The following is a 17,951-nucleotide window of genomic DNA, read 5'->3' as shown; positions in this document are numbered from 1 at the left end:
CCGCCAGTCAAGTACAGCATATACAACTACTTCAAGATGAAAAATGGGAAATAAAATAAGGGAAGGAAGAAAGAGAGAAGATAAAACAAAATGGTGATGGAAAAATATTGAACCAGTCACATCTAATTTTCTATGGACTTTAAATAATTTTAAGTTTCTTTGCAAGACAGGGCTTTGTTTAAAAATGCAAAATCTTATTATTTTAATAGGTCTTTTAGAGTAGAACCATGCAAAGGAGTACCAGGGACATATAGAAACATGTTGGATGATATAATTATCAATTTGTGATCAGTTAGTGTCATGGAGAACCTAAAAATGTTGCTATAATATACACAGGAGAATAGAAATCCTGGTGGTTTGAAGACATTATCTACAAATGTTATTAAATACACAAAATTTTGGGATGCATATTAATTACATAATTTTAAAGGGATGCTTAAAGTATATTAATATAATTATAAAAAATATAACTAACTGAAAAATAAGTATCATAGATATTGTTATAACTCAGACAATGTTTAATTGTAAATTCTAAGTAATAGAAATACCTATGTTATGGGGCCGGCACTGTGGCACAGTGGGTTAAAGCCCCCGCCTGAAGCGCCAGAATCCCATGTGGGCGCTGGTTCTAGTCCTGGCTGCTCCTCTTCCGATCCAGCTCTCTGCTATGGCCTGGGAAAGCAGTAAAAGATGGCTCAAGTCCTTGGGCCCCACACCCATGTGGGAGACCCGGAAGAAGCTCCTGGCTCCTGGCCCCTGGCTTCAGATGGGTGCAGCTCCAGCCGTTGTGGCCAGTTGGACAGTGAACCAGTGGATGGAAGACCTCTCTCTCTGTCTGTACCTCTCTCTGTAACTCTGACTTTCAAATAAATAAAATAAATCTTTTAAAAAATTAGTTTTTTTAAAAAAAGAAATACCTATGTGAGTTATATCATTATTTGCCTTTTTCTGTTATTTTAAAATATCTGATTTAAAAAAAAAAAACTTAGCATTGTGAGTTGGATCAAATGTTTTCCTCTTTCTAGACCGTTTTCTCATCTATACAGTGTGGTCATAGTAATACAAGGTTGTGATGAGAATGAGAATCTTGTATAAGAGGTGATGGTAGAGCACGAGCATTCTCAACACAGTGGAGACACTTATTGCTTAATCGTGTCCCTGCTGTCCCCTGATGTTTGATCATCCAGCCCAGCCAAGAATGCTTTGAACTCTGACAAGCAAATCCCACCTCCTTGGCCTGCCAGCTACATTTTTAAATTCTTCATTTTTAGAAAGTCCATTAAATTGTCCTCCTGTAGCTGCCACCAGTGCTGCTATTTGAGCCACAAAGTCCTTCCACTCAGCATTCTTTTAGCATTTAAATTCAACTAGGAAGAAGCATGCATTTGGCTTAGGAGTTAAGATGCTTGCTCCCCACACCCAGTTCCACTCCTGACTCCAGCTTCCTGCTAGTGCAGACTCTGGGAGGCAGTGGTGTTGGCTCAAGTGACTGGGTTTCTGCCACCCATGTGGGAGACCTGGATTTTGCTCCCAGCTCCTGGCTTTGGCCCCAAGTCTGGAATCACTGTAGAACGTTTAGGGAATGAACTGGCAGATGGGATCTCCATCTGTCTTCCTCTCTGTATCTCTCCTCTCAAATAAGTAAGAAGAAAAATTTCTATTCAGATAATTCAGAAATTCTCATCTCCAAAGCTTCTCTTTTCCAGGTTAAAGGTTTCAATCTGTTTATTATCCTGGGTAATGTTTGATTTTGAGATCCTGAACTACAACCTTTAGTTTCCTGCAAGCATGCCTCCACTGACCTTTATCTCCTTTGAATGGCAACATCTGGGCTCAGAATGGAGTTAGTTTCTCCTCCCGCATCCCATGTCCTTGCTCGAGATCGTGAATGTGCAAACATTCTCTGTAAAGGGTCAGATAGTAAATGTCTTCAGTTTTACCAGCCACACACATTCTTTGCAATTTCTCAACTCTGCCATCGTAGTGCAAAAGCAACCATAGATGATACACTTATGAATGGGCATGTTGAGCTCCAATAATACTTTTTTATAAAAACTGAGGATGAGACCATATTTGGCCAACAAGTCATAATTTGCTGACCTTTCTTCCTAAAGACAGTCTCCCATTGGCTTTTTTCAATGGTCTTACCACACTGTTGTATCTTTTGTCAGACTCACCACTGACCTGTCTTACACAAAATAGCATTCATCTAAACGAGTTCTGGGTGCAAAGAGGAACAAAGACACAAGAACAAGGGTTAAGGGCCGGCACAGTGCTGTAGTGGGTAAAGCCACCGCCTGAAGTGCCAGTATCCCATATGGGCGCAGGTTTGAGTCCCGGCTGCTCCACTTCTGATCCAGCTCTCTGCTATGGCCTGGGAAAGCAGTAGAGGATGGACCAAGTCCTTGGGCCCCTGCACCCATGTGGGAAACCCAGAAGAAGCTCCTTGGTCCTGCCTTCAGATGGGTGCAGCTCCGGCCATTGCAGCCATCTGGGGAATGAACCAGCAGATAGAAGAGTCTCTCTCTCTCTCTCTCTCTCTCTCTCTCTCTCTCCTCTCTCTTCCTCTCTCTTCCTCTCTCTGCCTCTGCCTCTTTGTAACTCTGCCTTTCAAATAATAAATAAATAAATCTTAAAGAAAAAAAAAAGAACAAGGGTTAGCTAACTTCATTCTTGGTACATGCAGCAGAGAGAAGCATGTTAGAACACTCAGACTGGATCTTTCTTTTCAGTTTCTGCACAGATACAGCAGCAACCAGCCTTCACATATCAATGATGGGCTACCAAAATTGAGTTTAACACAGAGGAAAATTGATGGAAGTTTTGTCCGGATATGCAGCAGATCTGAATATTTCAAATGGAGAACTTTGCCTTCCTCTATATTACAAATCATCTTCATATATTCAATTCACCTTTCTAAACTGTTGTATGGCTTTTGGATAATTATTTTTATTATCTAATGAGCAGAGTTACATCTATTCTTTGCTTTGTTTATAAATTATTTTCCCCTTTATTCATAAGATGTTTATATCATCAGGGTATTTGCATGGGAGCAATTAATTAGCTACTAATGAGACACAAAATGCCATGCAATTCCTTTCAACAGTAGTTCATAATTCAATCCCATATTTTTCTTTTATTCAGATTCAGGAATGCCCTTAATTAAGATTTGCTATCATTTCCTGCCTTGATGATTCAAATTCTATAACATCACCATCCTTTTATTAGCACATGAGTGAAAAGAACATGAGATTGTGAGTCAAACTGCAAATAGTAGTCCCATTTCCTTTACTTTTTAATTTGAGAGTTTAAATAAGCTAGTTAAGTTCTTCTATCTCTTCATGCATAAAATAGAGAAAATAATACTTCCCCTGCTTATCTCACAAGTTTAATCGTCAGACATGGACATGGATTTGAAGGTTATTTTTTCTATGTATCCAATGTGCTTATAATACAGTAAGATATTCAAAATATTCTGTTAACAGAAAAAGTAGGTATCCTGCCAACATTACTGTGTAATCTCAATTTTTCTGGAAGAAACCACCCCAAAAAGATAGTATGTTTAATAGAACTATGAGTGAAATCTATTTTGCTTGTTTCTGCTTATTTGTAATTTCTATTTTCTACAGTGAGAAAGTACTACTTGTATAGTAATAAAAGATCAAATTTTAAAGTAACTAATTTTTGAATTATAAAGTAACACATTAATTCTATAATGTGAAAACCACAAAAGAGGATTTTTAAAAGTTGCATATGTTAGCATGCACCTGCTGGGGTGTTATTGCAACCTATGAGAGGAAAGCATTGCAGTGAGCACCTCAAAGATTGCTTTCTTATATTCCATGCTTTTTGGTATTTGGTGAGTTATCCTAAAAGCAAATACACATATCATGCAATATTTGAAATCTAAATCTCTTTGGCAATTTAAATAAGGAATTGAAATCATCATGGTCATATAGTTGGAGGTGTAATGAAGCTCTATTTTGACTGATCTGTAAAATTTTTGAAGTGACGTTCTTTAAGTGAACAGCAAAGAGGTTTGTTTTGTGGGGAGGACCTAGTTTGTAAATAATTTGAAACAAATACATTTAAATAGTTAAAGAATATAGTGAAAACCAGAATAAAAAAGAAACATTTAAGTCTTTTACGGGGAGGAGAATTCAGGGTAAACTTTGGAAAAGTCAGATCTGACATTCTGCTCTGGAATTCATTCAAACATCTTTCAAAGCATAGCTATTACATCTGAGTCACTCTAAATCAACTCCGAAATGTTGAATACGGGCAAAAACACTAAGGCTAGTAGTACAGAACATTAGGAACTTACATATGGTGAAAACACATTTTCTCCCCTTCCCATTACCAGAATGGAAAACAAAATGAAATTTGTGATTGAGTTTTTCACACAGCAGGTGCATTTATCATTGTCCCTAACCCTAAAGCCACATATAAAAATCCCCCAGACAGTGGCCATTAAAGCAGATAGAGATCTTCCAACTGCTGGTTCACTCCCCCATTTGCCTGCAACAGCCAGAGCTGGACCAGGACAAAGCCAGCAGCTGAGAATTCCTTCCAGATCTCCCATGTGGGTAGCAGGAGATCAAGTACCTGAGCCATTGTCTACTGCTTCCCAATTGCATGACCTGGAAGCTGGATCAGAAGTACAGAGCACCTGGGACTCAAAACAGCAGTCTAATATGGGATGAGGTGTCCAAGTAGCAGTTTAGCCCATTGTACCACAATGCTGGCCTCTGAATGTTTATTTATTTATTTTTATTTATATCAGAAAGGCAGAGAAAGAGAAACAAAGATCTCCCATCCACCTGTTCATTCCCCAAAAACCGAGCAACAGCCAGAGCCAAGAACTCTGAGTCTCCCATATGCATGGTAGAGATCCAAGTACTTGAGCCATCATCTGCTGTTCCCAAGCACATTAGCAGGAAGCTAGAGCAGAAATAGAGTAGAACTTGAATTTAGGCACTCTTATATTGGATGCAGGCATCCCAGGTAGTGGCTTAACCTGCTGTACCACAACACCTGCCCCCTATTTTTCACTTATTTTCAGGTGGCTTTCTACAGTGACAAAAGCTATTAAATAAAAATAAACCTGTGGGGTAAAATATTTGCCCATTGTGTATTTTATAACAAACCTGTGTCTAGGTTATATGAAGAAACTTACAACTCAATAATAAAAAGACAATCCAATTTTTAAATTGGCAAAAGATCTGAATAGCTATTTCTCTAAAGAATATAAATGAATCCCAGTAAGCACATGAAATGATGCTATCATTGGCCATCAGGGAGAATACAAATTAAAGCCAGAATAAGAAAACACTTCACACCTACTAGGATGGCTATAAGCAAAACCATAGAAAACTAACATGTTGGCAAAGTTATGAAGAAATTAGAACACACATTCTTGCCTGCTCAGGTGCAGCCACTTTGAAAACCAGTCTGACAGTGCATCAAAAGGTTAAACACAGAATTACCATACTACCTAGCAATTCCACTCCTAGGCATATACCCCAAAGAAACAAAATCACATGTTCATGTTCACACAAAAATTTGTGCACCATATTTATGGCATCATTACTCATAGGAGCCAAAAGTGTAAACAAGCCAACATGCATCAAGTGATGAATAAATAAGATGTATGACTATATGAAGGAATATCATTAAACCATCAAAAAGGAATGACACACTGACATATGGCACACCTGGGAGGGATGTTAGAAATAGTCTTCCAGGGGCCAGTGCCATGGCTCACTTGGCTAATCCTCTGCCTGTGGTGCTGGCATCCCATATGGGCACCGGGTTCTAGTCCTAGTTGTTCCTCTTCCAGTCCAGCTCTCTGCTGTGGCCCAGGAGGGCAGTGGAGGATGGCCCAAGTGCTTGGGTCCCTGCACTCGCATGCAGGAGTGGGTTGCTATTAAAAAAAAAAACAGGGGCTGGAGCTTGATCCTTTGCCACCTATGTGAGAGACCTGGCTCCAGGCTCCTGGCTTTAGCCTGGACCAGCCCTGATCAGCCCTGACTGTTGCAACCATTTTTGGAGCAAACCAGCAGGTGCCAGTTCTTTCTCTCCCCTTCTCCCTTTCAAATACATTTTAAAAAATGTTTCTTTAAAAAAACAGTTAAATTTTTAAAGAGTAAAAATTAAAACTCTAAGCTTTATTTATCAATATAAGTGTCGTCAAGTCCAAGACACTTTTAAGTAGTGATCCCAGCCATTTAGTCCATGCCCAAGAACTGCACCCTGGGAATTTAACCAGGTCAGTGCAATCTTTTTTACATTATTATCTGAAGAAAAATGGGTGCCCTTTAAAGATTTTTTTAATTAGAAGCAAAAGAAGTCAGAGGAGCCAGATCAGCACTAGTGATCTCCCATCAAGACTCTTGCAAAGCTGCTCTTATTTGATGAGAAGAATGAGCAAGAGCATTGTCATAGTGGGGTAAGACTCTCTGGTGAAGCTTTTCTATCCTTTTTTAATAATTTATTTATTTACTTGAAAGTCAGAGTTACACAGAGAGAAAAGGAGAGACAGAAAGAGAGAGAGAGAGGTCTTCCACCCGCTGGTTCATTCCCCAACTGGCCACATCAGCTGGAGCTGTGCTGATCTGAAGCCAGCAGCCAGGAGCTTCTTCCGGATCTCCCACGTGGGTGCAGGGGCTCAAGGACTTGGGCCATCTTCTACTGCTTTCCCAGACCATAGCAGAGAGCTGGATCAGAAGTAGAGCAGTCGGGATTCAAACCGGCGCCCATATGCGAGGCCAGCAATGCAGGCGATGGCTTTACCCACTACACCACAGCACCGGCCTCTGATGAAGCTTTTCTAGATGTTTTTCTGCTAAAGATTCTTTAGCTAACTTTTGAAAACAGTCTCCTAAAAAGCAGATGTGATCATTCATTGGCTCTCCAGGAAATAAACAAGCAAAATGCTTTTAGCATCCCAGAGGCCTGTTGCCATGATCTTTGCTCTTAACTGGTCTGCTTTTACTCTGACTGGACCATTGCCACCTCTCAGTAGCAACTGCTTTGATTGTGCTTTGTCCTCAGGGTGAAACTGGTAAAGCCATGTTTCACCTCCTGCTACAATTCCCTGAAGAAATGCTTCAGGATCTTGATCCCGTTTGCTTTAAGTTTCCATTGAAAACTATTCTGGTCTGCACAAGTTTTGCCACCCATCAAGGAGAAAGTTTGCTCCACTTTAGTTTTTTTTAATATTTTATTTATTTATTTATTTTAGAGGTAGAGTTAGACAGAGAGAGGGAGAGACAGAGAGAAAGGACTTCCATCCACTGGTTCATTCCCCAAATGGCAGCAAAGTCAGGAGCCAGGAGTTTCTTCCAGGCCACCCTTGTGGGTGCAGGGACCCAAGCACTTGGGCCATCTTCTACTGCTTTCCCAGGCCATAGCACAGAGCTGTTTTGGAAGAGGAACAGCCGGGACTAGAACCAGCACCCACATGGGATGTTGGTGCCACAGGCGGAGGCTTAGCCTGATAACGCCACAGTGCAGGCCCCTCCACTTCAGTTTTCCAATTAGAATTGTGTCAGCTAAATCAAGAACATGCCTATGCTGTTGGCTGTTTTCTTCTGTTAATGATTGGCCAACTTCAGTTAGGACATGAACAACATTAATGTTTTTCCTCACAAATTGGTATGAAAAGTCTGCTTCTGCAGGTTTCATCTTCAACATTATTTCATCCTTTTTAAGGGGCCAGCACCGTGGCTCACTTGGTTAATCTTCTGTCTGTGACACTGGCATCCCATATGGGTGCTGGGTTCCACTTGCTCCTCTTCCAGTCCAGCTCTCTGCTGTGGCCCAGGAGGGCGGTGGGGGATGGCCCAGCTGCTTGGGCCCCTGCAACCGCATGGGAGACCAGGAGAAGCACCTGGCTCCTGGCTTCGGATTGGCGCAGCACTGGCCATGGCGGCCATCTGGGGAGTGAACCAATGGAAGGAAGACCTTTCTCTCTGTCTATAACTCTACCTGGCAAATAAATATAGAAAAAAAAAAATGAGTTACCTATTTGTAAACTTCGGGTTTCCTTTTTTTCTGAAACATCCATGATTCCACCACTTTTTGCCCCAAACTTCACCATAAATTTGATGTTTGTTCTTACTTCAATTTTAGCGAAACTCACAGGTTTTGTTTTTTTTTTTTACTTTTTTGTTAAAGATTTTATTTGATTTATTGGAAAGTCAAAGTTACACAGAGAGAGAGGGAGAAACAGAGAGAGAAGTCTTCCATCAGCTGGTTCACTCCCCAGATGGCCGCAACAGCCAGGGCTGGGACAGGCCAAAGCCAGGAACCAGGAGCTTCGCCTAGGTCTCCCATGTCTGTGCAGGGACCCAAGCACGTGGGCCATTTTTGGTTGCTTTCCCAGGCGCATTAGCAGGGTACAGCTAGTACTCCAGCCGATGTCCACATGGGATGCCACTGTCATAGGAGGCAGGCAGCTTTACTCACTACGCTGGCCCAAGCAGAACTCATGTTGCTCTCACAAGGGCCCTTTTCAAACCAATGTCTTCTTATTCTTAGCGTTCACAGTTAGATCTCATTTGTACATGTGAAAATAAGTCAGTATAAGTGAATTTTTGGTACAAAAAAGTTAAAATTCATGTGTTGTGGTTTTTTCATAATACACGTTTTCCATGAACTTTTTGTGCCTCCAACACTATTACTAATCTTACATTCCCTCAGCCCTACAACACCCAAATCTGCAGCCAGGCATGTATCCTAAATCCTTGTCACTTTCTGATTTGTCTTGAGGTATTTGAAAACTGCTCCCTGGCCTCCACACCCACCTGGACTGCTCTATTCAAGCTCTCTTCATCCCAGGCCTGCAGCATGGTAGTGGCCTTGTAACAGATCTTCCTGCTCCATTCTCACCCCCTTTCCAGGCAATATCTCCATTAGTGTCAGAGTGATCTTCCTAAAATTCAAAACTGATCACAATGGCTCCCACATAAAATCCTTTACCGTTTCCCCCTTCCCTCTGGATAAAATGTGACTGCCTTTTGTAATTTTTAAAGCTCTGCATGATCTGGCTTCTGCCTAACACCCCAGGGCTCGACTCTGCAGCTTCTCTCTGTTCCCTGCCCTATGCCCCATGCTCTCCTAATCACTCTCAAACCTACCATGATGGCTCAGCCCTCCAGCATCCTCCCTGGGATACACTTTCTGGAATGGTACCTTTTCATGGAATACACTTCCTCCAGGTTTCCACCTAAAAATTTCTTGCTCATTCTGCAAGAGTCAACTCAGGGGCTCTTTCCCCACTGAAATCTTGCCTGACCTCAGCCCACCCCACAACACTGCCTCCTCTGAGCTCCTGTGGCATGTCCTAGAGGCATCATAGAACATGTGTCCCATTGTGTTTGAAGCCAGCATTTACTCATCTTGGCCTTTGACTTGGCTGAGAGATCCTCTAAGGAAAAAGCAGGGTCTTATTCATTGTCACATCCCTAGTACCTTCCAAAGATGCTAGCACTCAAATGCTTGTGAGTGAATGAAGGGGTGAGAGAATGAATGAACCGTGATGAGATCCCTATGTGAGAAACAACACACACTCGTCAGTGGGGAAAAGCGTTTTGTAGCCTTGGTGGTGCTGAAAGATGGAAAGGCAGTGCTTCTCTTGGGCTATTAAGTGTTTTACATCAGAGCTTTGCTTAAGTGTTAAAAGTTAAATCAATTTCCAGGAAAACATGATTGCTCATGTGAAATACGTCATGTAGGGAACATTTCCCCTTAATACTTTCCACACACATGAAGGGGAAAAGTGTACCCACCACACGTGTGTGATGCTGTCATCTGGAAGCTAATGCTCTTATGTCCCTCCAGGCCCATACCTTGGCCAGGGATCAGTCCCTGCACAAAGCTGGCATGCTGTTTGCAGTTTAACGAGTCATCAACCTGTCAGTACCTGGTCAGACCCAGCCCTGAGACAGAGCAGATGGGGAGGGACCCAGAGGGACAGTGTTCCATCTACACAAGAGGTCACCACTACAGCAAGGACAGAGCTGGGGCTGCTCTAAAAGATGGATAGTGGATTCTGGGAGTGCCCAGGATAATGCCAAAAGAAGTATCATTCAAGAAACACATAGGTGTTGAGAAATATTGATGAGATGGACCCCACATGGTGGTAAAGGCGAAAAGTTAAAAGATTATGAGAAGAGGCCAAGGTGCAGGTTCAAACTGGACCAAAGGGATCAACCAAAGAAACAGCAGTCTCAGTTTTTTTAAGGGACAAAACCCACAAGAAAACAGTCATGTAGTATTGATCCCATACCATGGCATTCATGATAGGAATAGATAGGGGGGCTAGCGCTGTGGCATAGCAGGTAAAGCCACCACCTGCAATGCCGACATCCCATATGGGCGCCAGTTCGAGTCCCGGCTGCTCCACTTCCAATCCAGCTCTCTGCTATGGCCTGGGAAAGCAGTAGATGATGGACCAAGTCCTTGGGCTCCTGCACCCATGTGGGAAGACCCAGAGGAAGCTCCTGGCTCCTGGCTTCAGATAAGCACAGCTCCAGCCATTGCAGTCAATTGGGGAGTGAACCAGTGGACAGAAGACCTCTGTCTCTCTCTCTGCCTCTGCTTCTCTCTCTGTGTAACTCTGCCTTTCAAATAAATAAATAAATCTTTACAAAAAAAAGGAGGTATGGGGGACATTGTTGGGCTCAGGCTCCTCAAAATCACTTCCACATATAGTCCTGGAAAATAGGGGCTTTCTCTCCCGTGCAAAGCCTGTTCCTATGGCTTGGGTGAAGCTAAGTTCATCCACCCCTAACTCGAGGGTAGACACATGACCCAGGCATGAGCTTCCAAGATTGCTTGGGTCTCCAATGAGGTGACTGCACATCCAGGTTGCTTGCCTGTCTCTAGAATGAACAGACAGAAACAAACATAAGGGAGAGGTGCAGATGTACTGAGGACAAGTACTTGAAAGTTGACTCGAGTGGGTCCCTGAAATCCCTTTTAAATGAAGCCTGAATTGGGTGTCTATTGCCTATAGTTGAAAAATTCTCCCTCTAGGCGGTCAATGTGCATGCTCCTGAGAGGAGACAGGACTTGGCAGATGCCTGGGGCTGGGTTTATAGCATGGGACAAAACACTCGATCTTCTGAGCTCCTTTCACAATTCTGTGTGTGATCAATGAAGTTTATGATAATTTTGTTTCCAAAAGAGAAGGTTAGTCTGGATTTTCAGTCCTGGCTGTTCTCTTCTTTCTTACTCTTCCTTGTTTCTCATTCTTTGCACATCCACACTCATTCTTCTAGAGAAGGGGAGAGGAGGGACTGGCTGCATGGCAGCAGCAAGACTACTTGAAGACACCTATGCCTGGGATACTCAGAGCTAGCCTCCTGATGCCCAGAAATGCTTGTGACCTGAGAAGCCAGCATAGGCCTGTGTCTCCCTTGGGATTCAGTTTCCCCCTGAAACTAAAGCTGGTAATAGAGCTCCACTTGGCCCTACTCCCTGGAGGACCCTAACAGCCCTGGCAAATTAGCATGGAGCCATCCCTGCTGTTTGCTTGTCATGAAAAAACGTGGAAAGCACTGGAAAGAAGAGTAGTTATTCAGAGGTAAATGGCACATGCAGGTAGGAAATGTTTGTTCCCATATAGAGATGCGGCCTCTGGGTCCCCTAAGGAATCTCTTTTGGTTTACTTTTTCCCAAAAGTGTATTGGGATTTGAAGGTTAGGAAGAATGAACGATAAAATTAGATACTAAAAACAAACAAGTCTCCCAGGAGATGCATTTCAAATTGAAATCTTGAAGCTATTGCTAGTTGCAAAAATCAGACTTTCCCAACTAATGCCAATTAACAGAGAGAAGGAATCTCAAAGCTTGGGTCAAAGCCTTTCATTTCAGGTAAGTGATCACATCAACTTTCAGAGAAAATTCCAGATACCCCATCATTTCTTCATCATAAAACCAACTCCTAGGTCTATATTCCAGACAACTTTGAATCGCGTTTCTGCAAAGTACAAGCTAATAGCCCCGATGAAGACTGTCAGACATTTCATTTAAAAACACGAGGAAACCAAGGAGGTGGTGGCCAAACTGGAGAGGATGTTTGATCCTCTCCCAATTTTCCACTGCTGCACAGCAGAGACCAACAGTAAATCATTCTTTGTAGTCAGTTCCCCTGTTTCTTAAGTACAAGAAATCATTTTGGAAGACATTTCTTTTTTTTTTTTTCCTTTTTTCCCTCACAAGGGCTTCATAACTTCGGCACGCAGCTTGCGAAATGGAAGGAGAGAACAAGGGAAACCACATCCGGAAATAATTATCTCCCAGTCACCACAATGGATTATAAATGTTAAAGGGACAGTCCACTGAATTAATGTGATGGTGTTTCATAAAAAGCCGTGTATATCTTAAAGGGAGTTAATGCTCTTCCCGTTACATGTAGGGATAGATGAGGAGATGTGGGCCCCAAAATTTAGCTGCACAACAGTAGTTTTGCTTCATTTCTTCTTGTGCCACCAAATTTAACAAACAATTTGAATAAATCTGTCACCTTGTATTACTCACATAAACCAAGTTTTATTACTAACTGGAGCACATTGAAAACCACGAGACTAATGGAGCCAAACTTCCTGCAATTGTTCAATCAATTTGTTAGCCATTTATTCTGTGTTTTTTTTTTTTTTTTGGAAGACCAAAGTTGCATTTTTCTCAGCCTTTACTCCACCAGTAGACACTAGAAAAGTTCTTACGAGTCCTTTGAAATTTGCAAGTGGGATTGTTTATCTCAGAGGCCCAATCACCATTTCAAATAGTATTTTTATGTTCTAGAAATTCTGGTTTTAATTGGTTACACAGAAAGTGCATTTCAGGGGGCCGGTGCTGTGGCATAGTGGGTAAAACTGCCACCTGCGGTGCTGACATCCCATATGGGCGCCAGTTCAAGTCCCGGCTGCTCCACTTCTGATCCAACTCTCTGCTATGGCCTGGGAAAGCAGTAGAGGATGGACCAAGTCCTTGGGCCCCTGCACACACACGGGAGACCTGGAAGATGCTCCTGGCTCCTGGTTTCCATTTGGCACAGCTTCAGCCATTGCAACCATCCAGAGAGTGAACCAGCAGATGGAAGACCTCCCCCCCGCCCCACTGTCTCTGCCTCTCTGTAACTCTGCCTTTCAAATAAAATAAATAAATCTTTAAAAAGAAGGAAAGAAAGTACATTTCAGAAAACATACATTCTTGTTGGAGTTCACTTGCTCTGTAGGGCTCAAAAAAGGGCAAATTCCAGCAGAAGGAAAACAGTATGGAGGTTGGAACGCTCTTGGCAAGGATAAAAATACTTCTTTTTTCTTTCTTTTTTTTTTTTTTATTTGACAGATTTAGACAGATAGAGAGAGAGAGAGACAGTGAGAAAGGTTTTCCTTCCGTTGGTTCACCCCCCAAATGGCTGCCACGGCTGGAGCAACGCCAATCCGAAGCCAGGAGTCAGGTGCTTCCTCCCAGTCTCCCATATGGGTACAGGGGCCCAAGCACTTGCACCATCCTCCACTACCTTCCCGGGCCACAGCAGAGAGCTGGACTGGAGGAGGAGCAACCTGGACTAGAATCCGGTGCCCATATGGGATGCCGGCACCGCAGGTGGAGGATTAACCTACTGCGCCACAGTGCCAGCCCCGGCAGGGATAATAATGCTTAACAACGTTGGGGAGTGGGGAATGGTTCCCCTTCAACCTCTCAGATCAGACTTCCCTCAGTTTTCTCTCTGCATTATCCTCAGATGCAATTAGAATGCTTGCAGTGATGGTTTCTAAGCACCACAAAACTCACTGCACCAATCTGGTTTTCAGTTGTTCTCCAAATAAAAATATTCCTTTAGCACAAAGCCTTGGAGTTTATGAATTTTTTCTGAAAACTGATATACACACTCCTGTGCCTTCTATTACCTTCTGCTAAACATATAACAGAAACAAAGACTGAGAAGGTGCTGGGAAAATTTGAATGCTTTCCATCCTATGGAATGTTCTATAACAATAATGCCAAATAACCCAGTAATAAAGAGAAGTACAGAAGAGGGCCCAGCATATAAACTTAGTGATTCTACATTTCAAATATTAAGTTGAGATGAGTAAGTATGCTGTTATAAGTGGTATTTGTTAAACTGTAATTTCATGTTCCCCATTATGTGAAAAATCTAAGTTTGAGCAAAGTTGGCCTTTTTTGTTTGTTTAATCCACCTAGGCATTGCATCCAGATATGGGGCTCTAGGTCCTGAGGGACGGGAAGGGCCCGGGAGTGAGTGATCAGATCACACCCATGGCTTTGACCCTGGAGCCTTTGCAGGCTGTTTCTTTGTTTGTAAGTAGAGTCTGCCCTCATGTGGTGAGAGTGAGAAGCTGTTCTGACATCCCAGGACACCCTCCTCTGCCACCCAAGTCAACAGTTTTTGAAGCAAATGAGGATCCTCTAGCACCCTTAAACTGCTCGTTCCTGTTTCTCTTTTCTCAGTCCCACTTCCCCCTTTGATTCTTCTCCTCCCTTTTGTTTTATTTCTTTTTCTTCCTTTGTATTTCTTCTCCCCTCTTTGCCTTCCAGAGCCTTCTACAGTATTATCTAGTGGCTGTGAGATCAAGACATGATGTGGACCCTCTATGTGCAGAGAAGATTTGGGCTCTGACTTAAGGAATTCAGACCATACAGTTTCTACATACAGAATAATCACCTTTAGGGATAAACCACAACATAGACAGCACCTGGTAGGTACTGAACCAGAAGCCAGGAGACCCAGGTTTCACTGGGCTTGGCTCTGCCCCTGGAATATGAGGACATGTTTCTCTGCAGAGCAAGAAATCTGGACACAATAACAGTTCCATGAGAACAAAGAGGCAGGAAAGCAGAGAAGACTCCTTGTAAGGCAGCAAGGGCACTCACCTGGGATAGCCCCCAGCTCTTCTCCTAGCTTTCCCAAACTCATATAATCAAAGTAATCAAAACACACACACACACACACACACAATTCTCTTTGTACAGATACAGGCTCCCACGATTCCATTCCAGCCATCCTGTCTTTCCTAGGGCCACCCTGCCTGGACACCATTTCCATGCTATCACTTCCCTAACTCAGGGTCCTTCATTGGTCTGCTTTATGAAAAAAATATCCCTTGGGTGGGGGGAGGCCGGCGCTGTGGCACAGCAGGTTAACGCCCTGGCCTTAAGTGCTGGCATCCCATGTGGGCACCAGTTCAAGTCCTGGCTGCTCCACTTCTGATCCAGCTCTCTGGAAAAGTAGTAAAAGATGGCCCAAGCCCTTGGGCCCCTGTACCCGCATGGGAAACCGCTCCTGGCTCCTGGCTTCGGATTGGCGCAGTTCTGGCCGTTGCGGCCAATTGGGGAGTAAACCATCGTATGGAAGACCTCTCTCTCTTTCTCTGCCTCTCTTTTCTCTGTCTAACTCTCACTTTCAAATAAATAAATAAATAAATCTTTTAAAAAATATCCCTTAGAGGACCAGCATTGTGGTGTAGTGGGTAAAGCCATGGCCTGTGATGCCAGCATCCCATATAGGCTCTAGTTCATGTCCCAGCTGCTCCTCTTGCAATCCAGCTCCCTGCTAACGTGCCTGGGAAAGCAGCAGAAGATGGCCCAAGTGCTTGGGCCCCTGCCACCCCCATGGGAGACCTAGAAGAATCGTATGGCTCCTGGCTTCAATCTGGCCCAATCCTGGCTATTGCAGGCATCTGGGGAGTGAACCAGTAAATGGAAGAGCTCTCTCTCCCTCTCTGTAGTTCTTTCAAATAAATAAATCAATCTTTAAAAAAAATCCTTCAAAGGTATATTAACCCCAAAATCCATAAACCTTTGCAATTGATCTCTCTCTTTCACACACACACACACACACACACACACTACACATACAAATGCCCAGAGTCTCAACCTACTTAAGATCTCTACTCCAGCCACATTTCCCTCCTATGCATCCTTCAATGTCATCTTTTTCCTGCCTTCTGTGCTCCTGCATTTGCTGTTTCCCAGCCCACAGTAGTCTGAGCCAAAGTCCACAGCCTTTTGTGTGACTCTCTTTATTTTGCAAAACTGAAACTCCACAAAGCAAGTCACCCAGGGAGACATAAGTGGAGGGCACTTTCAGACCCATATGAAAGCCTTGTTTGAGAAATAACACATCTATTTTAATACAACTGTGATTTACAGAACCATTAATCTTCCAAGGCAGGGGTAGGGTGAGGGTAGAGAAGGTGAAGTGTTCATAAACTACCAGCGAAGAAGTCAAGTGGCTTGTGCTGTTGCCAGAATGCTGAGATGGAATTATGGCCCCATAACTCAACATTTGCCAGCTCTTTCCATTCTCTGATGAACACATTGAAGACTTGGGTTCCTGCTCCAGTTCTCTGTATGCCCTGAAGCTTCTGCCCCCTTCCAGTTGCAAGGAGAAGACTCCCCTCTCAAGACAAAGTTATCTGAGCTGTGTCTATTGTTAGGCAAATGCAGGAGGAGGTCTCCAGAGCCTTCTAGTCCACTTCTGTATCCTGGTGGGGAAAGCTCTCTTCCATAGCAGCAGGTAGATAGGCCAGAAAGCATCCACTAGCAGATCTGACAGCACTGCTCCCAGGAGCAGCAACACAGCTTGCACAGAATATTCAGAGGAGAGAACCAGATACCACTCAAGTGATTGCATCAAATGCCCATTGTTGATCTTTGCATTGAAAATCTAGAACAGTATAACTGTTCAGTGTAACCCATGAATCCCCTGCAACAGAATCCCCTGGCATAAGCACTAGAGGATGCAGGTTCCTAGGCTGCATTCCAGGCCTATACAATAAGAATGCTGTCAGTACATCCTTGGAATATGGCTGACTAATAAATAACTGAACTCATTCTTATCCATGCTACATTTGAGAACCTGTCTTCCATGTGTTCATTCTATTTTCCTTCATTATTCCAGACGGGCCTACCTTACACAAAATCCTGGAAGAGCTCAATGTGTCAAAAGCTCTGCCTCATGCACCCACCTCTGCCCTTGTACCTACTGTCCCAAACCTCCAACCCACAGCCCTATGGCTATGTGGTGTTATCAGGGTGCTCCTTCTGCTCCTGAGCCACCCTAGAAAATCCCCCCTGGACTTGTTTCACCCATGTGACCACCGTGTGAGCTTCTAGACCTTTTCTTCTACCCTTTTTTCCAACAAAATGTATCCAACTTGAACTTGAATTTCTCAGTATTTTGCAATTCATCAGATGACTGTTTACCAATTTAATTTGATGACTAGTCCTTGCTAAAGGATGAATATAGGGTACTTCTTACTCTTTGGCCAAGTGAAGGGACATGCTCTGGTACAGACTGTTAGAGTTTTGATCTCTCTCATTTACACCAATTAGGTCCAGTCTGTCTCTACCATTTGTTAGCAGGTCCCCTATTCTACATTATTTTATTGTAAAATGGGTTAACAGTCTCTCATTTATCCCGCAAAGAGGAGAGCTTAAAGACACTTGAGGAACAAAGAAGTAGCATATAAACAAAGGAATTTGTTCCTATTATGCATCATCTCAAGGCCAACTCAGATTCATGAGCAATGGCATTACTGGTTTTTGCCCTCTTTGTAGCAAGCAAAAAACCCAATCAAGTCCTTCAGCAAAGTGCACATGGAATGCATATTCCTTTAGCTAGGGTGCCCAAGGCTGTGTCCTCTGTATCCTTTTCCATCCTCATGACACTGTGGCCAATACAGCCACACTATCTGGATATGGTCTATTGAGGACAATCTAGGGACTTCTACTCCCTCATTTTATAGAAAAGAAACAGCTCCAAAGAGGTGGCAGTGACACATGGCAGAGATGGGGCCAGGCCTATACCTTCTGACTCTCAGCCCAGGATGCCAGAGCCCCTTGAGGTCACTGTTTCCCAATATATTTAGGTATATTTGGGACATTTTTATGGCCCTTTAGGAAGTGCCTACCTT

This window comes from Lepus europaeus, chromosome 20 (genome assembly GCF_033115175.1).
Source record: "Lepus europaeus isolate LE1 chromosome 20, mLepTim1.pri, whole genome shotgun sequence".
Classification (NCBI taxonomy): Eukaryota; Metazoa; Chordata; class Mammalia; order Lagomorpha; family Leporidae; genus Lepus; species Lepus europaeus.
This window is presented reverse-complemented; position numbering follows the sequence as displayed.